Genomic DNA, 22,500 nt, shown 5'->3' on the forward strand with positions numbered 1-22,500 from the left:
ACCTTTTTTTCTGAAGTAGCTGTTTATGTAGTACTATGGTGGTTATTTTATGATAGATTTCTTTCTATATAATGCTTCTATCACATTCTTTACGTTGTATGTATCACATTTCTGTCGGATTTTGTGTGGTACATCCTAAACCCTGACATTCTTTTTCCTGTTTTCCTCTTTATTTTGATTACTTCCTTTAGTGTCCAGTTACGTATATTGTAGCTGTAAATTGTAACTGGGATGGCTAGTGTGTTGATTCATATTATTTGTTTTTTCTCATTGAAATCTCTATTTAGTATTAATTCAACTAGTTTAGAGTATTCCGATGTTATTTTCTCTTTCTTTTGTGTGTGTTGTATCGTAACTATTTTATTGATTACACACTACTTGTATGTGTGGCCTTGTTCTAAATCTCTTATTTCATTTCCTTTATCTAGTGATGTTGCTAATCTTAAGTAGATGCGCTCTTTTCAAGGTTACTTTGACACATTTTCTAGACCAAATTTCACGTTTATTTCTATGGTAAATCCATGTAATGTCTAGTAAAATGTTTTTGGCTGTTTATCATTTGTAGCGTACAGTTTTAGGTCATCCATATATAAGAGGTGGCTGATTGTTTTGCCGAAACAAATTTATATGAATCCAGTTCTGTTCAGCGTATCAAATAAAGGTGTCAGTGCCAAGCAGAAAAGGATTGGAGAGAATGTATCTCCTTCGAATATCTCTCTGCTATTGAGGGTGGCTTTGGGTTTTTTTATGAGTCCCTCTGGAGCTGTAGCACTGTCTGCTTTTATTAATGGATCTGTTATATATTCTAAGATTATTGGTGTTACCTTGTTCATGACTAGTGCTTCTAGAACCCATGTGTGAGGAATACTTTCAAAATCATTTCGGTAATCGATCCAGACCATACTTAGACCGTTATTGTTTCTTTGGCTCTCTTTAGTTATGGCTTTATTTATCATTTGTTGATCGTTACAGTTGTATGAACCCTTGCAGCATCCCTTCTGCTCTTCTATAAACAGGTTGTTTTCTTTCATATGCTTGATCATTTTCACCGATATTATTGTAGTAAAAGCTTGATAAATATTTTAGAGAGAAGTTATTGGTCAGTAATTCTGTGGGTTTGCTGTTTCAGTGGATTTGGGAATTAGAAAAGCTTTCCTTTCCGTGAGCCATATCACAGTAGGCGCATTAGGTATGTTACAAATATATTCAGACACATGCATAACAAAAACACCAGGATGAACAAATATACATAACATACAGGTACTGTTGGTAGGTTATTAAATTTTTCAGTCAGCTTCTTATGTGTTCCTCTTAAGGATCATATTGCGTACGGGTACCTTTCAGTTACTTTGTTTTTGTACTGTCTGGGTGATCTAATTCATTTGTTATAAGGGTCCAGAGTTTTTCAGGTACTGAAAATACTTTAGCGTATCTGTCAGTGCCAAGTGTCGTGGTTTTGATAGATCTTTTTACATGTTTCTCCTTCGCCGACCATATTTCTTACAAGAAGTCTTACACTTTTTCTGCTGCTGGTGCTGCATTACGTCTATATTATTTATTCCAAGTTCTTGGTAGAACATTTCGGGGTTGGAGTTGAAGTGCTTGTTTTGTTCAAAGGCAGATTGCCGTCTCTCATACCGGCGGATTCTTTGTCCTTTGGCGAGGACATCTTGCTTTATCCGTTCTTTTATCTCAAGTATAACATTTTTCTTTAATGTTTTATTCCCGTAGTATTTTTGTTCTCTTCTTGTTGCTTAGTAGTATTGATTGTCTAATAGTTTCGTTGAGTTTTAACAGATTTCTCTCTTATTTTTTTCTGGATATTATTTATAAACAGGGTTTGTTTGGATGGTGGAACTCTTGTTTTGATGGGTTTGAGTTATTATCCAGCTTGATTTCCTCGCGACAGTGGCAGCTCTATATATTATATCAGTTATCCTTGTTATATTGACATATTTTCCCGTGGCTATTCTGTGACGCTCAGGTTCCTTCTATTTATTATTAATGTTGTTATAGCATCAATTTCAGTTTGGGGGAGGTGCAATCGGCGGTCCATACTGTGCTCTATGTCATTCAGTTCATTAATTATGCTCATTATTATTATATCATAATTATTAGGTTCACCTTCTCTTTTGTTTACAGGTTTCAGATTTGTTTCGTATTTCCTACCATTTATATTTTCGTCTATGGTGTTCTGGACTGTTGCATTTTCTTCATGATTAGGTATTCCTACGGTCTCAGTTTGCTGTCATATGTAGTATACTTCGCTTTTGTTGGAAATGTTACGTTTCTGTCCGCGTTTAGCAGTTCCAATGCTTATGAAAATATTTTGCATTATTGTGTAGTCACAATCTACATATTTCTGATATATATTTTCCCTTTTAAGTGTCCTATTTCTTTTTCTGATACTTCTTTTTTTGCTTTCCGAATATATCTTCATATGGTAGCTAGTTTATTAGGGTTCATTGCTGTGTCCAAGTCTTTATCTAGGTGATTCTTCTTCCAGATAGTATATATATATATATGTTGTTGTGGTTTCGTTCTTTGGGTAGAGCACTGCAGCAAAATAAGCGTGTAGGACTGAATTATATTCTCCATCTGCCCATTTATGCTTTTTTGATTCTAGTTGTGAGATTTGAAAAACAACAGCCTTTCCTATATTTTGACGGTATTCAATTTCGCAGGGTACCGGCTCGTTCATTTCTAGTGTTAAATTGTTTTGCACATGTAGTTTTTCGTAGTATTCCGGTTATAATTTCAGTGTAATATATTCTTTTATTCTTTTATTTGTTTCAGTCATTTGACTGTGGCCATGCTGGAGCACCGCCTTTAGTCGAGCAAATCCACCCCAGGACTTATTCTTTGTAAGCCTAGTACTTATTCTATCGGTCTCTTTTGCCAAACCGCTAAGTTACGGGGACGTAAACACACCAGCATCGGTTGTCAAGCGATGTTGGGGGGACAAACACAGACACACAAATATATATATATATATATATGTATATATATATATATATATTATATATATGTATATATATATACATATTATATATATATATATATATATATATTATATATATATATATAATGTATATATATATTATATATATTATATATAATATATATATATATGTATATATATATATATTATATATATATATATATATATATATATATTATATATATATATATATATATATTATATATATATATATATATATATATATATATGTATATTTATACATGTGTGTGTGTGTGTATAAAGAGAGAGTGAGAGCGAGAGATCGAAGCATATTTTCCGATGATTTAATTTTACACGGATTGAGCATACACCTTTTCCCCGCGCGCACATACATTATTCAGGGTCTCACAAATATATATCCGCAAAGGTTCAAGCACCCGTTGTGTTCTTGAAATGATATACACCTTTACCATGTTCAGTACAAAATCTAAGTGACTCGAACCCTGCCAACGTATCCGTTATTACTTGTGAATTTTACATTTTTCATGTCATCTAATGACATATTCCAATGCAAAATATTGTGTTACCGCCTGTTTCACATTGCAACACGAAATTGGGGACATCACCAAGCATAAAACCTGCCGTTATGAACAAAACAAACAAAAATCTTTATTTAAATGTGTCAATATTTGTTTTCGTGTCTATTAGTGTGTGTGGTTGAGTATGTGTGTGTTTGTTTGTGTGTGTGTGTGTGTGTGTGTGTGAGCGTGTGTATGTCTGTATGTGTATTCGAATGACTCAAATATTTCCCAAGCTTCGTATAAAGAAATTTAACTTTCAACAGTTAATGAATATTATTTTTCTTCCCTCGCAATCGAGAAAGTTGTTCGAATGAATACATATATCTATGTATGTGTGTATTTCTGCATGTAAATCGTCTGTGTATGGATGCTTGTGTATATGTGTCCATTAATGCGTCATTTGTTCTCTGAAATTAAACGTAATTTGTATAAATTAACAAAACATTGAAACGCAAAGTAAAGAAAAATCAAACTTTGTCATCCAAAACGGCACAAAGTTGATTTCCTGTGGATAATTTTAATGACGCATCTATAATTACTTAAAAATGCGCCGTGTTAGGTATTTAGAATTAAATATTATGTGATATATTTGGCTTTTAGACTAATTCAATGATTCTGTTGATGAACGCTCGTATGTTTCAAATCGTTAACGAATGCATTCACATTTATAAACAATATATCCTAATGATTTCTTTAATTTAATAATATAGCTGCTAATTTAATTATGTCGTTGGCAGAATTCTCTCTTGATCATGAATCATGAAAAATTTGTAAAAAAAAACTAGGAAAAGAAATGTTTCTTTTTCCTTTATTTCTGTTGAGGAATTCGATATTGTAAATGTTCTTTTGAATGTTTACATAAATAATTCTACAGCAATTTAATGCTGAGAGCATTGCTATAAGACACTATATCAATAGAAAATCAAGAACCAGCATACATATATTTTTTTGTGGTTCCAGCCTTCCATCTGTATAAAGTTAAGTACTTGATTTATAGTGCAATACTGGGTAAACTTGCAACTAAAAAAATTATTTGTAGCCGCTGAAAGGAACAATTCTAGTTGTTCTAACATTATATATATACACACACACACACCTAATCACCAACCAAACCCCATATATATATATATATTATATATATATATATATATATATATATATATATAATATATATATATATAAACAGCTCATAAGTTGTTTATAAATTTATCCTTTAAAGGTATTTTTTAATATGCTGGTCATTCATTCGCAAATTTAATCCTATATTATATATATATAAATAAATATATATATATATATATATATATATAATATATATATATATATATATATATATATATGTGTGTGTGTGTGTATATATGTACATATATATATAACGGGAAGCTTTATGAAAATAAACAAAAGACGAAGGCAGGTGGAAAACAAACGAACAATTGTATTAGTATGGCGCTCAGGAAATATAAATAAAACAAGTCTTTAACGTTTCGAGCCTACGCTCTTCAACAGAAAGATACACAGAGAGAAAAAAAACACAGAAAGAAGGAGAGAAAAAAATGCGTGCAGTAGCTAACGAATCAACATGGCGATCTGATTTTGGCCAGAGGTCAAAGATCAAACATGAGACGCGAGGATAGGTGAGGAAGGGGAGAGGGGGGTTAGATGAGGAGGGGGGGGAGAGTTGAGACCAAATGGCGTATAAGAGCGAAGAGAGAAGATTAATTCCTGTTCACGGCGTAAACGGGAATCCGGATGGCCTCTGTGCAAGGACAAACCGAACACAGATAGGTGTTGCAAGGAGTGACCGGTGGAGCGGAAATGGCGTGAGACCGGTGTGTCGTTCGCAAGGTGGATGTCACGAAGGTGTTCCGCGAACCGGTCAGCCAAGCGGCGTCCCGTTTGTCCGATGTACAAGGAATTGCAGAGAGAGCAAGAGATGCAATAGATAATATTGCTGGAGGTGCAGGTGAAGGAGTGGATGATGGGATAGGGTCGATGGTGGGTGCTAGTGAGGCGGGTGGTGTTGGAGGGGTAAGGGCAAGTGCGGCAACGTGGGCGGGAGCAGGGGAAAGAGCCGGGTTGGGAGGTAGGGTCAGGGAAGGAGCTATGGACCAAAAGGTCTCGAAGGTTGTGGGCTCGTTTGAAAGAGGGGAGGGGTCGGTTAGGGAAGAGGTGTGAAGTGGACGGGTCGGACTGGAGATGACGGAAAGCTCGAAGAATGGTGCGTTGGAGACGTAGAGTCGTGGGGTGGTAAGTGAGCGGAAAAGGGAGGCGGGAGACTACAGGGCGGGTTCGGGGAGAGAGAGCAGATACACGGTCCACGGACCGTGCTCTGGCAAGGGCGGTGTGGATAGTGGTGAGGGGGTATCCACGTAGGGTGAAGTGGTGAGCCATACGTTGAGACTGAGTCTCAAAGTCATGGTCGTCACTACAGAGCCTACGTAGACGGAGGAATTGGGAATGGGGGATGGAAAGCTTGGTGCGTTCTGGGTGGGAGGAAGAGAAGTTGAGGTATGAGTGTGAGTCTGTGTGTTTGTCGTGAATGGAGGTGGTAAGAGTGGAGTGAAGAATGCTAACCGAAATGTCGAGGAAGGAGACAGAGGTGTTGGAGATAGTGGAAGTGAAGTGGAGGGCTAGATGGAAAGATTGGACGAAAGAGAGGAAGGAATCTAGATGTTGGCGGGAGAGTGAGGTGGCACCGATAATTTCGTCAATGTAACGACCATATAGTTCAGGAGTGGGACCAGTGAAATTAGAGAATATTTGGGCCTCAACATAGCCAACGAACAGGTTCGCATAGTTGGGGCCCATTCGCGTTCCCATGGCCACTCCCGAGACCTGATGGTAGAACTCGCCCGCGAACGAGAAGCAGTTCAGAGTAAGGACAAGTTCGGCCAGACGAATGAGTGTGGAGGTTTCAGGACAGGGTTAGATCGGAGGTCAAGAAAGTGTCGAAGGGCCTGCAGTCCTTCGTGGTGAGGGATAACAGTATAGAGGCTTTGGATGTCCATAGTAAAAAGGATTTTGGAGGAGCCGGGAGGAAAGGAGAAAGAGTTGAAAAGCCGGAGAGCATGGTTGGTATCGTGGATGTGGGAGGGAAGAGATGCCACTAGGTGGACAAGGACACGGTCGAGGTATTTAGAGATGAGCTCCGTGGGGCAGTTACAGGCGGAGACGATGGGGCGGCCAGGGTTGTTGGGTTTGTGGATTTTGGGGAGGAAGTAAATGGTGGGGGTACGTGGGGTTCGCACAATTAGGTTGGATGCGGTGCGGGGGAGACGGGAGGACGAGATGAGGTCTTGGACAGTAGAGGATACCGTCTGTTGGTAGCTACGTGTGGGGTTAGAGGGCAGAGGGGAATAGAAGGAGGTGTCATTGAGTTGGCGGAAAGCCTCGGCCCTATAGAGGTCCGCGCGCCACACCACTACAGCTCCACCCTTGTCAGCCGGTTTGATGATAATGTCAGCGCGCCGTTGGTGGGAACGAAGAGCCAAGAGCTCAGCCGGGGAGATGTTGAGGCGGCGTTGGCGCTTGGAGAAGTTGAACCGCTCCAATGCACGCTGACAAGCGACCGCGAAAAGATCCACTGCTAGGATCTGGCCAGAGGCAGGCGTCCACGGGGATGGTCGGCGGCCCAGGCCAGTGAAGCAGTCCTCTTCGTTGGGTGTGGGTGGCGAGTCGTGGTAATGCGCACCCAACCGGACACGGCGCACAAAGCTGTGGACATCAACTCGCGTCTGGAATTCCTTACAGGATGGAGTGAGGGGGATGAAACGCAGACTCCTCCGTTCAGCCGCAGAGAGGGGAAGATCGGGGGGAATGGTAACAACAGACGGAAGTGGAGAAGGGGTGGGTGGAATAGAAGTAGGAGGGGTGGTAGGTCTCGTGGAGGTCTGAGGGGGAGGGATTGGGGAGGTGTGTGGGGGTGGTTGGGCGGGGAAGTAGGGTTAGGTGTAGGTGGATGGAGCCTAACGGGAGGGGAGAAGGGGTTGTAGGGAGGGGCAGTGGCGTTAGGTGTGGGTGGATGGAGCCTAACGGGAGGGGAGAAGGGTGGTGGAGGAGTTGGGGTAGTGGCGTCGGGTAGGGTGGAATGGAAGAGTGATTGGAGTTTACGAAGTTTGGTATCTGAAAGAAATTGATGGAAGAGTTGATTCAAATGGATAATGAAGCGTAGCGTGTTTGGAGCATAGAGAGGCGGCAGAGAGGAGAAGAAGGTGGAGAAAGCAGGAGGAAGAAGGCGGTTGATGGCATGTAGTTTGGAGAGATTGGAGCGAATGGTGGCCCGCATAAGGCGGTAAGATGTGGTGCGGAGTATGGGCAAGATGGAAGAATCCGAGTGGAGAGCAGGGTGGAAGTGGAGGCGGAAACCTTTAGGGATGAGTCGGTGATGTAGGCAGCAGCTTAGGAAAGAGACATGGCTAGAGAAGCGGGTTTTTTAAAAAAGAAGTAGAGAGAGATTAACGGACGGCTGAAGGCAATATACAGGAAACGAACGGAGATGATCCTTCAAACGGTGATGGAGGGTGAGGAGGTAGGACCTAGGATCCGGCATGATGGGATAGCGGAAAAAAAACGTTCGAAAAAACAAAAAAACAAAAAAAACAAATATTATCGTATGAAAAAAATAGAAAAAAAGGATAGCGAAAAATGGGGAAAAAACAAACGTTCAAAAAAACAAAAAAATAATAATCGTATGAAAAAACTAGATAAGTAAGCGATAGGGGCAGAAAAGACGGGGCAGACGGAAAAGGGAAAGAAAGAAGGGAAGCAGAGAGAGGGGGAGGCAAAAAAAGGGGGGTGCAGGCAGAGGAAACGGATTATGGAAATCCAGAGAGGGAAGAAAGACGGAAAGGAGAACAAATATGCAGGAAAATGTGGAAAGCATGAAATGAATGTAAAAAAAGTGGTAATATAAGAGAAAATAAAAATACAACAAACGGGACAGTTTATGCGAACAAGTTCAAGGTTGAAAGTTCAAGGTGAGAAATGTGTAGACGTCGTGGTATATTTTTTAAGGATTTCACATCAATGCAAATTCACTTTGATCCTCGAAAGAGAAGTGCAGCCAATGGTAAGTATCCAAGAGGTAAAGAAAATCCAAGGTAGAGGTAAGTGTTGATAGTGGTATTGGTAGAATATAGGATGAAAGTGAGACCACGTGAGCGCATAATATATAACGGGAAGCTTTATGAAAATAAACAAAAGACGAAGGCAGGTGGAAAACAAACGAACAATTGTATTAGTATGGCGCTCAGGAAATATAAATAAAACAAGTCTTTAACGTTTCGAGCCTACGCTCTTCAACAGAAAGATACACAGAGAGAAAAAAAAATCACAGAAAGAAGGAGAGACAAAAATGCGTGCAGTAGCTAACGAATCAACATGGCGATCTGATTTCGGCCAGAGGTCAAAGATCAAACATGAGACGCGAGAGCGAAATAAGGGGAGATAATAGGGTTGATAATAGGGTTGAGGGACCAGCTAAAAGTGCGTAGGAGGGGTCTGGATGTGTGTATGTATAGGGTTGGTGTATGTATTAGTATGTATAAGGGTGTGTGTGTGTATGAGAGAGTATTAGTGCGTAGGATTGGTCTGGACGTGCGTATGTATGGGGTTGGTGTATGTATTAGTATGTATTAGTATGTATTAGTACGTATTAGTATGTATAAGTGTGTGTGTGTGTGTGTATGAGATAGTATAAGTGCGTATGCGGGGTCTGGACGTGTGTATGTATAGGGTTGGTGTATGTATTAGTATGTACTAGTATGTATTAGTACGTATTAGTATGTATTAGTTGGTGTATGCATTAGTATGGCACATCATATGTGATGTGATGTGTAAAGTCATGTGGCGTAGGGAGGAGAAGAGGGGGAGGGGGAGAAGAGGGGGAGGAGAGGGGGAAGAAGAGAGGATGGGGAGAAGGAAGGGGAAGAGGGGGGATGAAGGAGGAAATAGGGAGAGGGGGAGAGAGAAGGGGATAGAGCAGGGGAGAGAGGGAGTGAGGGAGCAGAGGGAAGGGGAAGAGGGAGGGAGAAAGAGGGAAGAAGGGAAGGGGAGTAGGGGTGAAAGGATGAAGAAATGAAGAAGTAGGGGTCGGGGGGAAAGGATAGGTGAGGAGGGGGGAGAGGGGGTTAGATGAGGAGGGGGGGGAGAGTTGAGACCAAATGGCGTATAAGAGCGAAGAGAGAAGATTAATTCCTGTTCACGGCGTAAACGGGAATCCGGATGGCCTCTGTGTGAGGACAAACCGAACACAGATAGGTGTTGCAGGGAGTGACCGGTGGAGCGGAAATGGCGTGAGACCGGTGTGTCGTTCGCAAGGTGGATGTCACGAAGGTGTTCCGCGAACCGGTCAGCCAAGCGGCGTCCCGTTTGTCCGATGTACAAGGAATTGCAGAGAGAGCAAGAGATGCAATAGATAATATTGCTGGAGGTGCAGGTGAAGGAGTGGATGATGGGATAGGGTCGATGGTGGGTGCTAGTGAGGCGGGTGGTGCTGGAGAGGTAAGGGCAAGTGCGGCAACGTGGGCGGGAGTAGGGGAACGAGCCGGGTTGGGAGGTAGGGTCAGGGAAGGAGCTACGGACCAAAAGGTCCCGAAGGTTGTGGGCTCGTTTGAAAGAGGGGAGGGGTCGGTTAGGGAAGAGGTGTGAAGTGGACGGGTCGGACTGGAGATGACGGAAAGCTCGAAGAATGGTGCGTTGGATACGTAGGGTCGTGGGGTGGTAAGTGAGGGGAAAAGGGAGGCGGGAGACTACAGGGCGGGTTCGGGGAGAGAGAGCAGATACACGGTCCACGGACCGTGCTCTGGCAAGGGCGGTGTGGATAGTGGTGAGGGGGTATCCACGTAGGGTGAAGTGGTGAGCCATACGTTGAGACTGAGTCTCAAAGTCATGGTCGTCACTACAGAGCCTACGATAGAAAAGAATAGAACAGACAGAACGTAATGAACCATACTGGCGTAGACGAATTTTTAGAAACAAAGAAAGTTAGAAAGACAGACTGATAGGTTGAGTAGAGAGGAATTGCAGAACGAAACCATAAGAATAATGTTCGAAACGACATATAGAATAAAAGATGAAGGTTATGAGGTGATATTGGGAGAAAATTTAAAAAAACATTAGTAGCAATTAAAGCGAAACTGGAATGATATTACAGACGAAAACTAGTCCAGAAGCACGGATTGTTTGGAGCAAATCTAGATACTGCTTCAGAAACTAGATGGGAGTATACACATAACAATGATACAAGATGAAGAGGAAAGCGGATAGCTCAATTACTAGATGAGTGCTTGCTGGAAGACGCAATACCCAGCTGGATGGCAAAGGGAAAGACATTGTAACATGCCTTAGAACCTGAAAAGGGAAATGTAGCATCCAACTTCATATCAATAACGTAAATTTCGCGTGTGTGGAAACTAGTCTCATGTGCTTTAGCCGGTGAACGATACAGGTACTTCGAAAAAATGGGCTGTTACCCAATGAACAGAACGAGTGCCGAAAAAGGAGCCGGGGGACGAACTATCAGCTCTTAATTGACAACCTAATTATCAGGAGCAGCAAAAGAAAACATACACACCTGAGCACTACATAAGTTGACTTTTGCGACGCTTACGATATTATACCACTCTCCAGGATAATAAGAACACTGCAAATATATGCTGTAGCAGAAAATATGAGAAGCCTTATATGGAATAGCATGAAATGCTGGAGAACAGAATTGACAGTAGGTAAACAAATACTAGGAGAGGTGAAAAATCAAGAGAGGAAACTTTCATGATGTGGGCGTGTCCCACTGATTTTTATGCGGGGAATGATCTCCCTGGGTGAAATACGACAGAAAACAAAGTTGGGGTATGATGTGAGAAGTGGTAAGGGAAAATTGAAAAACTTGGTATTCGGGTAAATCATGAATCTGTTCACAAAAACTGAGGCAGACCTTGAGGGTTTAGTCCAGTTCGTGCAGGTTTTCTCCAATAATATAAAGATGGAATTTGGACTCTCAAAATGTGCTAGGGCGGAGAAGAAGTACAAAAATGACATAAAAACGAATTACGTAAGAGGGACTACACAATCAGTACTATGTAGCTACAACAGAACTTGTTGAACAAATAGGTGGGATTGGCTGATAAAAGATAAGATTGGCTAATGAACAAATAGGTGGGACTGGCGGAAGAAAAATAAGAGACTCAGATGTATATTAACAGTGCAAGACTAAGCTTTGGCCATGAACTTGAGGATCAAACTTAGGATGAGCAAGTGTTTCCGCTGGGCCGCATCAGCAATAGAGTTGATGAAACCATTAACTTTATCCTGCACGAATACCCTAGACGTGACCGAAACCACTTTAAGATGTGGCAAAACAACAAAGTAGCAAAGTACTTCAATGGAAACTGTGCGAAAAGTGGGACTAGGGAGAATCAAGAAGTTGTATGAGGGCAAACCGCAGAGAGTGACGGAATTGGATACTAGCAAAATCCTCTGGGATTTTCCAATCAAAACAGATCAGGTGCTGGAGCATAACAAACCAAACCAAGTGGTGGTGGACAAGGTGCACCACATATGCTATATAGTTTATGCTGTTTGCCCCTGTGACCCAAGAATAGAAAAGAAGGAAGTCGAATATACATAGAGATACAACCCTCTATTAAGTTACAAACAGCGTGGCTATGGAAAATTAAGTTGGAATTAGTGCCAATTGTTGTTGGGTCATTTGGAACATTACCAAAAGGCATCAAGAGGAAATTAAGGGAAATTGAAATAGAGTTCCCAGTAGGACATTTAAAATAATGTTTGCTTCCTTGGTACGCCAGAATAAGCAGGAAAGAATTAGTTAGCTGAAATGAGCGAATAGCATAGAACCGTAGTTTGCAGGTAGAAAGTCCACTACGCATACGAGACTTCAGCAAGGAGCTCCAACAGGAGCTCTAACAGGAGCTCCAACAAGACCTGTGATACAGAGATAATAATAACAACAACAACAACAATAATAATAATAAAAAAAACATAATACTAATAATAATAATAATAATAATAATAATAATAATAATAATAATAATAATAAGATATCACAAAGGCTGAACAAGCACCTGGACGAAAACAAACTGTTCCCAGAAGAGCAGAAAGGATGCCGCAAAGGCTCATATGGCTGTAAAGATCAACTAATGGTTAATAAAGCCATAACTGAAGACAGCCACAGAAAGAAGAAAGGCCTCAGTATGGCCTGGATTGACTACAAAAAGGCGTTTGATGGCATCCCCCACACATGGATCCTCGAAACACTAGCCATTAACAAAGTAGCACCAACAATCATAAAATTCATAGAGCACTCTATGAATAAATGGCAAACAGTCCTACACCTCCAAACAAAAGAGGGACTTATGAAAACCAAAGACATCCCCATTAGAAGAGGAATATTCCAGGGAGACACGCTCTCTCAACTCCTTTTCTGCTTGGCACTGTCACCTCTATCTGCTATGCTAAATAGAACTGGATGCGGATATAAATGTTACGGCGAAACGATCAGCCACCTTTTATATATGGATGACCTAAAACTATACGCTGCAAATGACAAACAGCTGGAAACACTATTAAAGACAGTTCATGGATTTACCAAAGAAATAGATATGAAATTTGGATTAGAAAAATGCGCCAAAGTAACCATGAAAAGAGGAGAACTAGTTAAGAGTAACAACATCACACTAGATAAAACCAATTAAATAAAAGAATTAGACCAAAGCCAAACTTACAAATACTTAGGAATCCATGAACTAGATAAGACATAACACACACAAATGAAAGAGAAAATAAAAAAAGAATATTATAGACGAGTTAGATCGATACTAAACACAGAGCTCAATGCTAAAAACAAGATAATAGGTATCAACACTTTAGCTGTCCCAGTTATAAGTTACAGCTACAATATCCTTAACTGGACACGAAATGAAGTGACCAAAATAGATAGGAAAACAAGAAAAATAATGACAGGATCTAGGATGCATGACCCAAAATCTGACATAGAAAGACTATATATACAACGTATAGAAGGTGGTAGAGGCCTTATACAGCGGGAAAACTACTATAAAATAACCACCATAGGACTGCAAAAATATCTACTTCAGAAGGAAGGAAAATTGATCCAGATAGCGGCAAAACACGAGCAAAACAAAAAACTGTTCTCAGTATTTAAGGAAGCTGACAAATACAAACAAGAAATCATACCACCTAATAAACATGAAGAAGAAGAAGAAGATGAGGAAACAACAAAAGCTATAAAACAACTGAAATCCAAACTAAAAATAGAACAGCAACGAACCATGATAAAACGATGGCAAGAAAAGCCCCTTCATGGTAAATACTGGACTAAACTAAACGCAAAAGAAATAGACAAAGAAAAATCCCAGCAATGGTTGAGTAGCTCAGGACTCAAAGCAGAAACAGAGGGATTTTTAATTGCAGCACAAGACCAAAGCCTCCCCACCAGAAATTACCAAAAACATGTAATGAAAAGAAATATTACAAGTAACTGCAGAATATGTGGAGATGGTCAAGAAACAATAAATCATATTATCTCTAGCTGCCCAGTCCTGGCTAAGAAGGAATATATTCACAGACATGACAGAGTTGGAACCTACATACATTGGAAGCTATGCCAACATTATGGAATAACAACAGAAAAAAGATGGTATAGGCACACACCAGAAAAGGTCACAGAAAACGAGAAAGCAACCATACTCTGGGATATGCCGATACACACAGATAGAGAAATTAAGGCCAACAGACCAGATATAGTTGTCAAAGATCATGAAGAAAAAAAATGCTTTCTAATTGATGTATCAATACCGGCTGATGACAACGTGTCTCTAAAAGAAATGGAGAAACTCTCAAAATACAAAGACCTGGAAATAGAGGTAACTAGAATGTGGAATCTGAAAACAGAAACAATTCCTATCATAGTAGGTGCATTAGGCATGATAAAAAAATATTCAGACAAATACATAACAAAAACACCAGGACTTACAAACACATATAACATACAGAAAATTGCACTACTAGGCATTGCACACATCCTACGCAGAACACTTTCCATACAATAACCATCAGAGCATCACAACAAATCACAGCACATACCCAAAGCACACAGAACTGCGCTCGGTGAAAGCATGCTATAAAAATAAAACTATAAAAATAAAACTACTGAATAATAATAATAATAATAATAATAATAATAATAATAATAATAATAATAATAATAATAATAATAATAATAATAATAATAATAATAATAACAATAATAATAATAAGTGTAATAATAAACATTTGGAAGGCAGCTGAAAAATTATGGATACCTAGCGAGAATAAGCATGAACCTGAGCCAAAGCAAAATAATAATACTATGCGTATATATTCGTGTGTATACCTACGTGTTTCTCTGTTTGCTTGTGGAAATGTGAAAATATTTCTGCATAAATAGCCTATAGTATAATATATTGACGCTGTACAGAATAGAAATTTGGGGTTTCTGCATTAAACTTTGCATCATTTCTAAAGTAGCGACGCGAGAAAGTACTGGTGTTGAAATTTCATTTGGCGTTTATTCTCATCAAATTGGGTTCTCGTTAAAGATCACATAATTTTAACCGTTCATTGGATCCTTAATAATAGCTTACAGATAATGGTTTCCTTTAAAATTCTATTGTGAACTACGCACTCCATATTTACAAGTTAACTTCCTCTTTATTTATTTTTGCCTAGTATCTTCGTTTGATATGCACGCATATTATTGAATCAAATCATAAGGTACTTTCATAATAGTATTCAATTTATTCTATGCACTACATTTTTTTTTGTTAATATATTCTCGTAATTTGAAAAGTTACTTGACTATGCACAACATATTTTGTTTCGCAGAAACGCTAAATACCGTATCGCTGATAATATTCAAGACTTTGATAGAGACACACACAACGTATAGTAACGTTAACGGCTCTCATCCTGTAATTAATCTCTTATTCTAACTTAACGATCTAAAATACAATCCTATAATCTTTAGCATCTTTATGATAATTCTTTTAAGCAGAAATTATCTGTTACTCAATTACTCATCCAGAAAAAAAATATCATCTCATAACGTTTGTAAAACACATATGACAGCAACCAAATACCCACTAATTTATACATCACCAGTATAATAAAATCATTTTTATTTCATTATCAGTAAAATATAATTTCCTTGTCAGTAAAATATACTTCAAAATTAAATATATTTGGAAGGATCAAGGCCTTGCTCTTTGCATATTTCTTTTTTTTTATTGATGTTTTTATCTTTACTTGTACTTTCTATTATCAAGTTAAATATTTATACACTGTTGTACATACTTTCGTTTCACCACAAAATTATTCATATAGAAATAAAGACTTTTATATATGTTTGTTGAGCATCTCACATAAATATAGAAGAAAATTAACAGTTATGTACAAGCATCTGATTTATCTAACAAGCAGGTACAGCCAGTGTAGTTGACACGCGTGAGTGCGTGTGTGTGTGAGTATGCTTTTATCTCTGCCTGTCTGTCTGTTTGTCTCTCTCGCTCTCGCTCTTTCTCGTTCTCTTTCTCTCTCTCACTCTACACACACACCTATATATCTCTATGTATAAAACTGCGAATGCATGTGTGTGCGTTTGTGTCTGTCTCAGTCTGTATCTGTGCATCGCTACAACTTGTGAACTAACCTATAAATTCCAATATAATTTACACATGGCTTAATTAGGGTGTATGAAGCGTCATGGGCCACACAGAGTTCAAGATTTTGCCTAATACCAGCCTGGAGCAATCACTTATCTCTTGCATGTTTCGGTATTACCTGTCAAAATGAACAATACCGTCTTTATTGTAATGTAATACAATACTTTCACTATTATATGGTTTCAATTTCAATATTTCAATTACTTTCACTATGCATTTATATACTTGTATATATATATATATATATATATATAATATATATATATATATATATATATATAGGCGGGGACTTGGATTTGTGCTAAGGAACTTGCTTCCCAGACACATGGTTACTGTTTCAACCCCAACGCGTAGGACTACCGTACCCTTTGACTGCCCAAAGCCATGTCAGTGGATCTGGTTGACGGAAACTGAAAGTCGTCAGTCCCATATATATATATATATAATATATATATATATATATATATATATATATATATATATATATATATATATACATATATTAAATAGACCATCAGGCTTACCACAGTATTTTGAGTGGATTTCGTACACGGAAACTGAAAGGAGACTGTCGCATATATGTATATTTGTTTGTGTATGTGTATGTAAATGTGTGTGTGTGTTTGTGCCTCTCTTTGCGCCTCTGTTTGCACCCCTACCATTGCTTGACTATCAATATTGGTCTGCTTATGTATCCATAACCTAGCCATTCGGTAAATGAAACTGATAGCATATGTGTTAGGCTTACAAAGAACAAATCGTCCGGTCTATGTGTTCGACCAACGGCAGTGCTTCAGTATGACCACATTTGAACGTCATACCTCTTAAATTCACGTGAGGAAACACATCTACTCTGTTAAAACGATTGTAGTGATCAATGAATATTCTCATACCCTACACGTTATATCATTTTAATTAATTACAGATCCCCACGAACACTAAGTCACTGACAGCACTTTGCCGGTTAGCTACCAGGTCTATACCACGCAATTTATTAACTACTACATATTGTGTATATACATACACACACACATACACACACACACAAACACACAACACACACACACACACATATATATATATATATATACATATATATATATATATATATATATATATATAAGTATATAGATATATGAATATATAATTTTATATATATATATATATATATGTGTGTGTGTGTGTGTGGTGTGTATGCATGTATGTATGTATATATACATATATATATATATAAGTATATAGATATATGAATATATAATTTTATATATATATATATCTTTTATAAAAGCAGGCGCATATGTACATTGCAATGAGCGGATCGATAAAAAAATTAACGAATTATCCTACTCATGGCGCACGGTTATTAGACATATCTTCTTGATTTTGTGGCTTATGAATTTTCTCCAGGGACAGGATGTCGGTCCATCGAAGGATTACTCATTTATACTGGATGAAATGTTTTGAGCAACATGAAATGACTGCTCAAGAACGAAACGCAATAACCGGTCGTGGAATAAAAGTTCCAAACTTAGGTTTATGGTTTCAAGGGACTTATCACTGAACCACGTACCTACATATCACGTTTATTTCAGCATGCAAATTTGATTACATTCTACGCATGTTCAGCCTTCTCTTTATACTTTTCCTTTGCTGAATATTGAAGTCATCGAAATTACGAAATGTGTTTGCAATATAAAGCTAAAAATATTCGCAATGTTTTGAAATATAAGTGGACGTAAAATACATACATATTTAATACGTAAGTAAAAACAACATAACAATACTCGCCATCCTATCTGCCGGTAATTGTTGTGCGCGCGCAGAATAGAATATTTTCCCATCTACACATAAGCAAATACCTATTCTTTTCATGTTTTCAGTATCACACATAATGAAGAGAGGCGACAATTGTTAATGACATTTTAGCGATAATGCAGAAATCAATACTTTTGTATTTATATGATCTCCTTTTAGGCTATGACAAATCTTTTATATGGGAAATAATATAATTTTTTTCAACAGGTAGCTTCAAAATGCTCAAAGATGTAATTTTCTTCAAGAATTCACAAATTCATGTCTGTTGTTCACCATTTTCAACGCCTGTAGTAGAATGCTGTACTTCTGTAAGAGACATATCTCCCACTTTCCTGAATCGGTTATACAGGGGGCGCCTAGCATGAAATTGAAAATTCAATTTAATCAGTCCCCTGATTAATGTAATTTAGAATCCTCATGTATTTGAATTGTTAACTTATATGTTGTTTTTATAGCATAGCAATATATGCTTTATATGCTTCTTTTGTGCAAATCTTATTTTAAACATTTTGTTGTTGTTAGACTCTTATATCAAATGTAGATAACGAGAGAAACTGCTATAAAATGGGTAGAGAATTGGCTTGCAGAAATTGCTTAGAGCAGATTTTTTCTGCTCGTGATGGAAAAGTATGCTATCTTGTTTTTTTCTTAATACTAGGTGTAAAATTAATCTTACGTTAGTGTTAGTTGCCAATTGATAAGGATAAACATATTATGTGGAGTTTCTGAATAACTGTTAAAAAATTAGGATATGATTATTTTTTTAATGTTATTTTCTGTTCATGAACAGTTGTATCGCTGTGAACATACTGTCATACATTTTAAGCCAGCAGATGTTAGAGGCGTACTGAAATAATGAGCATCACGTGTAAAGCATTAATTATGAATCGATATATTGAATAAGCTCTTTCTAATAGTAGTTTCAAATTTTGGTACAAGGGAAGTAAGATGATTACATTGCCAACAGTGGTGAAATGGTACTTACGCTGTCGATCCTGAAAGAATGAAAGGCAATATGGTACTCAGTGGATTTGAACTCAGAATGCAAAGACAAAAGTAAGACCACGAAAGCATTTTGCCTAGCGTACTAATGATTCTACCAGTTTGTCACCCTCTGTTCTTTCTAAAATAAAAAAAATATATATATTTAAGAGAATGAAGGATGATAGAGTCTCAATAAAAGTCACTAAGTTTGATGTCAAAGAGCGAAAGAGTACAAGACACACAGAACCGACTGTATATGAAGCTAATTTTTTTTTTTGAGAGGTTGTTTTGTATTTGTCCCCTTAATCCTTTCTGTCGGAGAGCGTATACTCGAAACGGAAAATACATTTCCATTCTTCCCGAATGTCAAACTAGTACAACTGTTTGTTCTTATTTCGCTTGCTTTCGTCTTTTGTCTACTGTAAATTTGAACTACACACGCAATCGCACTCAAACACACATGCACTCACTACGCTCATACACACAGTAACACACACTCATATATGTATATATATATATATACATACATATATATATATGCATATATATATTTGTGTGTTAGGTGCGTGTATCCATTATAGAATACATATAGCCTTAGGATGAAGATTTCTGTAGATGTGATATTTATATTTAAATGTTCTAGATTACTTGTTTCAAGGTACATGAAAATCATACAAATGATCATATCGTTATTTATTAAGAATTGTTTAACTACACATTCTATAAATTTTCTATAGAAACGATTTCCCATTTAACATTAGTTGCTTAGATTGCCTTATTTATTTAGCTCTCTAGCTTTTCGCAGCACAAGTAAATGCATAAGAGATGTGTTCATATGAATAAGTATAATGTCACTGGCTGCAGCTACACAGCGTTTATAAGACCCCAAAAGTCTAAATAACTGTTCTGCATTTTCTATTTTGCTCCGATGCCATTCGGGTTGAGTGTCATCAGAGGGGAAAGACATCGATGAGTTTATTAGAAAAGCAAGAGCAAAACGTTCACCATGGAGCGATAGAATTAGATACAGGGTTTAGAAGAATTGCCCAAAGTTGCGTTTACGATTATATACATTTGATAAGAGTCATATAGAAACGGAAGAAAAACGTAGCAGAGCCTTGGTGTATAGCTGAAATGTATATATTTACCTAAAGAGGAAAAAAAAATTAGAGAAATTCAGGCCCGCGTCACTGCTAAATATCGAACCGAAGATCATGTTTGACATTCTTGCCAGGCAAATCATAGGATTCCTACAGCATAACAGATATGTTAATGAAGCCATCCAGAAGGCAGGGATCCCTGAAATTAATGGATGCATAGAACATGCATTTGCCGTCTGGGAGGTTATCAACTGTGCAAAATAACTGAAGAGAAATCTTCAAATTTTTCGGTTCTATCTTGCCAAACCATATGGATCTGTTCCACTCGCACTATTTCAGCAGATATCGACTTCTTTTAGATTCCAGAAGATGTTCAACCCTTACTGATAGGTTACTATCATAAACTGAGGATGAGAATTACAACAAAAATGTTCACAACGGAGTGGCAACGGCTAGAAATAGGTATTGAAGTTGGATGCCCGATATCAGTTTAATTATTTGTGCTAGTTATGGAGTTCTTACTAAAATCAACAAACTGAGAAATAATTTGCAAAGATACCACAAAAAGCATCTATGGACAAAATTACCGTATTATCAGAGACTAGAGAAGTAGCAGATGGGACGTTAGAGCGGCGGGGTGAACCAATAGGATGGGCGAGAATGTAATTCAAAGTGGGGCATTCGTGAAGGAGTCCAAAAAGAAGTAAATTTCAGGATAGACATACCAACGGTGAAAGAAAAACCAGTAGAGGGTCTCGGAAAGGGGTACAGGGATTTAATATATGTTAAGAAGCAAAGAAAAAGAAACACACGTTTCAGTGGAACTGGGTCTAAATGTAATTAACAGAGCAACATTGCTGGGAAAATTGAAATGCTGAATAATGCCATTTCGACGGTACCCAACGATAATGTTACCTTTGCAACTGTATGAAATAGCCTCGAGTAGAGGAGAAAGGATTGGAGAAAGATGCAGTGTATTTATTAGAAACTGGCTTGGTCTTCCAAAACCACTGATTATAATTGCGCTCTATGGAAAAGCTATGTTGAGACCACCGATAACATCAATCGTCAAAGAATATAAGGCAGGAAAGGCCAGGACAGTAATGAAGCTAAGGTATTCGAAAGATTGGACCATCTGAGAAATCCCCCACAAAAGTACGAACAAGGAGGAAATGAAATACGGAAGAAGCAGTGAATAGCGTGAGCAGAAAGTTAAGGGGTGCCGATAAAGTCGGAGCGATGCAAGAACCAATAGCCGGTCTAGGATTGCTCGATTTCAAACCATTTTGCGTAAAATGTATACACGTAAAATGTACATTTGGTGCAATGCAGTCAACATGGAAACTACATTTAACTAACTCTTATAAGCATGTAATAAATACTACGTACGCCGTACAACACGTCGTGGACACTCTTTTTCCCTCTTTCGCTTTCTGTCGCCCTCATCGCCTTATCCTCTTTTTGTCTCTCCCTGTTTTCTCCTTTTTTCCTTCCAAGTAATCACTTCAAAGCGTTATAATTACGATCCCTCTAACTCACGTCATGGACGCTTTCTATCTCTCTTTTCTCTCTCCCTTTTTCTCTCTGTTCACGTAAAAGTGTTACCGATGGGCTGAGTAACGTAATGACAAGCAGAATTATAAAATACCTATATTATTGCAATTATATATATGCACATGTGTAGGTGCTGGGGGTGCGTGTGTAGACGCATTAGCATTATTTTGAAGTTCAGAGTAGATTCTAGACTCCTAAGCATTCTAGGTTTGTATATGTGCAAATTTGCAAAAGTTGTTTAACATCATGATCACTTTTACGTATAAAGTATGTATACTATCCGCAATTCATACATCTTAACTTCACATCTGACTCCGATACTAAAACTTGAATTATTTATATTTCTCCCTCATAATAACATTTCGCATGCAATGTTTTGTTTGAAGCTAAACTTTACCCTCTGTAAATATCATGCCAGTCATCATATCGAGTGAATTTAACATTTTTTTTCTTTTACTTTTAATCCAGCTACTTTCGTATATTACATAAATACCCAGATTTGAAACGTCACATACACACCACACACACACACACACACACACACACACACACACACACACACACACCCAGAAAAACACTAGAAGCAGTTTATCAATTCTGAGTGTAGTCCCACTGTTGGAAATGAGGCAGATATTGAAATATTAATATATTTCTTTAATATATACAATAGAATAATATCTATAGAAATTTATAGACCACTTTTCATACACATTTTCGAATATTCAGTATTTCTGCTAATTAGATGTTATTATTTGTTGATGTTA

This window comes from Octopus sinensis, linkage group LG3 (genome assembly GCF_006345805.1).
Source record: "Octopus sinensis linkage group LG3, ASM634580v1, whole genome shotgun sequence".
Taxonomy (NCBI): domain Eukaryota; kingdom Metazoa; phylum Mollusca; class Cephalopoda; order Octopoda; family Octopodidae; genus Octopus; species Octopus sinensis.